The sequence below is a fragment of the Salminus brasiliensis genome, chromosome 13 (genome assembly GCF_030463535.1).
Source record: "Salminus brasiliensis chromosome 13, fSalBra1.hap2, whole genome shotgun sequence".
In the NCBI taxonomy this organism is placed as follows: domain Eukaryota; kingdom Metazoa; phylum Chordata; class Actinopteri; order Characiformes; family Bryconidae; genus Salminus; species Salminus brasiliensis.
The window spans coordinates 13,032,317-13,037,316 of NC_132890.1; the positions used below are offsets into that span (position 1 = coordinate 13,032,317).

At 46.5% G+C, this 5,000-nt stretch overlaps 4 non-coding genes across 4 annotated transcripts; all 4 read left to right on the plus strand.

Moving 5' to 3' along the window:
* Nucleotides 1-168: 168 nt before the first annotated feature.
* LOC140575651 (5S ribosomal RNA) lies at nt 169-287 on the plus strand. Its single transcript, XR_011980921.1, has one exon. It is a non-coding gene; the product is annotated as a 5S ribosomal RNA (ribosomal RNA).
* A 1,389-nt stretch (nt 288-1,676) lies between these two features.
* LOC140575720 (5S ribosomal RNA) lies at nt 1,677-1,795 on the plus strand. Its single transcript, XR_011980985.1, has one exon. It is a non-coding gene; the product is annotated as a 5S ribosomal RNA (ribosomal RNA).
* A 1,389-nt stretch (nt 1,796-3,184) lies between these two features.
* LOC140575721 (5S ribosomal RNA) lies at nt 3,185-3,303 on the plus strand. Its single transcript, XR_011980986.1, has one exon. It is a non-coding gene; the product is annotated as a 5S ribosomal RNA (ribosomal RNA).
* Nucleotides 3,304-4,692: 1,389 nt separating this feature from the next.
* LOC140576161 (5S ribosomal RNA) lies at nt 4,693-4,811 on the plus strand. The gene has a single exon (XR_011981390.1). It is a non-coding gene; the product is annotated as a 5S ribosomal RNA (ribosomal RNA).
* The last annotated feature ends 189 nt before the right edge of the window (nt 4,812-5,000 follow it).

Here is a 5,000-nt window from a genome sequence, read left to right on the forward strand (position 1 = left end):
GGAGGACAGGAGAGAGCAATGAAATGTGTGATTGGTTTGAATGAGCTTGGTGGGGTTGCTTTGGAAGTAAGAAAGGAGGGCGAGTAAATGTGTGTCCCCTGTAGTGTGGAAAAGGCAGCCGTCTTTTGCCGCATGCTTATAAATAGGCTGAGTGGAAGCAGTGCTCTCGCTTACGGCCATACCACCCTGAGCACGCCCGATCTCGGCTGATCTCGGAAGCTAAGCAGGGTTGGGCCTGGTTAGTACTTGGATGGGAGACCGCCTGGGAATACCAGGTGCTGTAAGCTTTTGCCATCCTCAAGCACTTACATGCACATTCTTTCACTTGCTTTTCTTACTTTTACTCCATCTTACTTTACGCTTTCACAAATCTACAACGCATTACCCTTTCTTTTACATGTACGTCCTTGTGTTACATTTCATACGGCCTTTGGAGTCTTCAGAGTCGAAACATTTCAGCGTCAGATGCCGTTTAAGCCCACCTGCATGGCCTGCCATGGGATGGAAACCAATCAGTTGTAGTTTGGCTTAATTATAGCCAGTTGCTCTCAAAACAAAACACTGGAAAATATTCAACAAGAACTCTGTGGAGGGAATGCTGTGGATAAAAGTAACCCAAGCCTGCCAGTAGGGGTCAGTGTACGTTTGAGGAAACTGACAACATGGGGGGGAAAGTCTGTTACAGGATGTCAACGCAGAGCAGAACTACAACCAATCACAGCTGCAGCTCATGGGTGGGACAAGCCCAATATTTGCTGTTAAAAACAAACAAACAAACAAAAAAACACCTGCTAATTTAGATCACTTACTTAGGTCACATTAAAGCAACACATCACGAAAGGGAGTGAGCCGTGGGGCAATAACAGCACCGTTTCGTCACAGCCGTGATGTTTATTTCACCGTTACACGCAACATCAAGTCATGGGCCGCCATTCATGGGTCCCCGTTCTCGTTTCGGGGGGCTGATTTCCAGTTGTATTGAGTTTTTTTAAAATTCTCCTCCCAGACCTGCCTGCATCTACAACAGTTGTTCTTTTGTCCCCCTAAAGCTTCACAGAGCTCTTTGAACTTGACATGGCGACGCCACTTCCCTAAGTCAAAAGGCTGGCTGGCCCACTCAGCCCGAGCCTGCTTCACCGGAATCCCTGCGACTCGCAACTCACCTCAGAGCGATGCTTCGCCCGGCGTGCTAGCGTGAGCTTTTTTCTTTTTTTTTTTTTGCCCGGCTTCCATATTGGTAGGAAGTAGCCTCTGCATTTATCCCGTATTCCTGTTGTACCTTAGTATGTGGAATTTAGGGGTGTAAATAAAAGGAGCCAAGACAGTTGAGAAAGATTTGTGATTTTGTAATTGTCCCGTTTCACGAGCCCATTCGACTCATGTGGCTTATGTGACTTTTATGTTGACAAGGCCGAGTCTGGCGGCCGGCGTTAGCCTTTGTTGCTGAATGTTCAAGTGTCAGCCAAAAGAGCAAGTTTTGTTGTTTTATTTTTTTTGTGAAAAGAGAAGGAGGACAGGAGAGAGCAATGAAATGTGTGATTGGTTTGAATGAGCTTGGTGGGGTTGCTTTGGAAGTAAGAAAGGAGGGCGAGTAAATGTGTGTCCCCTGTAGTGTGGAAAAGGCAGCCGTCTTTTGCCGCATGCTTATAAATAGGCTGAGTGGAAGCAGTGCTCTCGCTTACGGCCATACCACCCTGAGCACGCCCGATCTAGTCTGATCTCGGAAGCTAAGCAGGGTCGGGCCTGGTTAGTACTTGGATGGGAGACCGCCTGGGAATACCAGGTGCTGTAAGCTTTTGCCATCCTCAAGCACTTACATGCACATTCTTTCACTTGCTTTTCTTACTTTTACTCCATCTTACTTTACGCTTTCACAAATCTACAACGCATTACCCTTTCTTTTACATGTACGTCCTTGTGTTACATTTCATACGGCCTTTGGAGTCTTCAGAGTCGAAACATTTCAGCGTCAGATGCCGTTTAAGCCCACCTGCATGGCCTGCCATGGGATGGAAACCAATCAGTTGTAGTTTGGCTTAATTATAGCCAGTTGCTCTCAAAACAAAACACTGGAAAATATTCAACAAGAACTCTGTGGAGGGAATGCTGTGGATAAAAGTAACCCAAGCCTGCCAGTAGGGGTCAGTGTACGTTTGAGGAAACTGACAACATGGGGGGGAAAGTCTGTTACAGGATGTCAACGCAGAGCAGAACTACAACCAATCACAGTTGCAGCTCATGGGTGGGACAAGCCCAATATTTGCTGTTAAAAACAAACAAACAAACAAAAAAACACCTGCTAATTTAGATCACTTACTTAGGTCACATTAAAGCAACACATCACGAAAGGGAGTGAGCCGTGGGGCAATAACAGCACCGTTTCGTCACAGCCGTGATGTTTATTTCACCGTTACACGCAACCTCAAGTCATGGGCCGCCATTCATGGGTCCCCGTTCTCGTTTCGGGGGGCTGATTTCCAGTTGTATTGAGTTTTTTTAAAATTCTCCTCCCAGACCTGCCTGCATCTACAACAGTTGTTCTTTTGTCCCCCTAAAGCTTCACAGAGTTCTTTGAACTTGACATGGCGACGCCACTTCCCTAAGTCAAAAGGCTGGCTGGCCCACTCAGCCCGAGCCTGCTTCACCGGCATCCCTGCGACTCGCAACTCACCTCAGAGCGATGCTTCGCCCGGCGTGCTAGCGTGAGCTTTTTTCTTTTTTTTTTTTTGCCCGGCTTCCATATTGGTAGGAAGTAGCCTCTGCATTTATCCCGTATTCCTGTTGTACCTTAGTATGTGGAATTTAGGGGTGTAAATAAAAGGAGCCAAGACAGTTGAGAAAGATTTGTGATTTTGTAATTGTCCCGTTTCACGAGCCCATTCGACTCATGTGGCTTATGTGACTTTTATGTTGACAAGGCCGAGTCTGGCGGCCGGCGTTAGCCTTTGTTGCTGAATGTTCAAGTGTCAGCCAAAAGAGCAAGTTTTGTTGTTTTATTTTTTTTGTGAAAAGAGAAGGAGGACAGGAGAGAGCAATGAAATGTGTGATTGGTTTGAATGAGCTTGGTGGGGTTGCTTTGGAAGTAAGAAAGGAGGGCGAGTAAATGTGTGTCCCCTGTAGTGTGGAAAAGGCAGCCGTCTTTTGCCGCATGCTTATAAATAGGCTGAGTGGAAGCAGTGCTCTCGCTTACGGCCATACCACCCTGAGCACGCCCGATCTAGTCTGATCTCGGAAGCTAAGCAGGGTCGGGCCTGGTTAGTACTTGGATGGGAGACCGCCTGGGAATACCAGGTGCTGTAAGCTTTTGCCATCCTCAAGCACTTACATGCACATTCTTTCACTTGCTTTTCTTACTTTTACTCCATCTTACTTTACGCTTTCACAAATCTACAACGCATTACCCTTTCTTTTACATGTACGTCCTTGTGTTACATTTCATACGGCCTTTGGAGTCTTCAGAGTCGAAACATTTCAGCGTCAGATGCCGTTTAAGCCCACCTGCATGGCCTGCCATGGGATGGAAACCAATCAGTTGTAGTTTGGCTTAATTATAGCCAGTTGCTCTCAAAACAAAACACTGGAAAATATTCAACAAGAACTCTGTGGAGGGAATGCTGTGGATAAAAGTAACCCAAGCCTGCCAGTAGGGGTCAGTGTACGTTTGAGGAAACTGACAACATGGGGGGAAAGTCTGTTACAGGATGTCAACGCAGAGCAGAACTACAACCAATCACAGTTGCAGCTCATGGGTGGGACAAGCCCAATATTTGCTGTTAAAAACAAACAAACAAACAAAAAAACACCTGCTAATTTAGATCACTTACTTAGGTCACATTAAAGCAACACATCACGAAAGGGAGTGAGCCGTGGGGCAATAACAGCACCGTTTCGTCACAGCCGTGATGTTTATTTCACCGTTACACGCAACCTCAAGTCATGGGCCGCCATTCATGGGTCCCCGTTCTCGTTTCGGGGGGCTGATTTCCAGTTGTATTGAGTTTTTTTTAAAATTCTCCTCCCAGACCTGCCTGCATCTACAACAGTTGTTCTTTTGTCCCCCTAAAGCTTCACAGAGTTCTTTGAACTTGACATGGCGACGCCACTTCCCTAAGTCAAAAGGCTGGCTGGCCCACTCAGCCCGAGCCTGCTTCACCGGCATCCCTGCGACTCGCAACTCATCTCAGAGCGATGCTTCGCCCGGCGTGCTAGCGTGAGCTTTTTTCTTTTTTTTTTTTTGCCCGGCTTCCATATTGGTAGGAAGTAGCCTCTGCATTTATCCCGTATTCCTGTTGTACCTTAGTATGTGGAATTTAGGGGTGTAAATAAAAGGAGCCAAGACAGTTGAGAAAGATTTGTGATTTTGTAATTGTCCCGTTTCACAAGCCCATTCGACTCATGTGGCTTATGTGACTTTTATGTTGACAAGGCCGAGTCTGGCGGCCGGCGTTAGCCTTTGTTGCTGAATGTTCAAGTGTCAGCCAAAAGAGCAAGTTTTGTTGTTTTATTTTTTTTGTGAAAAGAGAAGGAGGACAGGAGAGAGCAATGAAATGTGTGATTGGTTTGAATGAGCTTGGTGGGGTTGCTTTGGAAGTAAGAAAGGAGGGCGAGTAAATGTGTGTCCTCTGTAGTGTGGAAAAGGCAGCCGTCTTTTGCCGCATGCTTATAAATAGGCTGAGTGGAAGCAGTGCTCTAGCTTACGGCCATACCACCCTGAGCACGCCCGATCTCGTCTGATCTCGGAAGCTAAGCAGGGTCGGGCCTGGTTAGTACTTGGATGGGAGACCACCTGGGAATACCAGGTGCTGTAAGCTTTTGCCATCCTCAAGCACTTACATGCACATTCTTTCACTTGCTTTTCTTACTTTTACTCCATCTTACTTTACGCTTTCACAAATCTACAACGCATTACCCTTTCTTTTACATGTACGTCCTTGTGTTACATTTCATACGGCCTTTGGAGTCTTCAGAGTCGAAACATTTCAGCGTCAGATGCCGTTTAA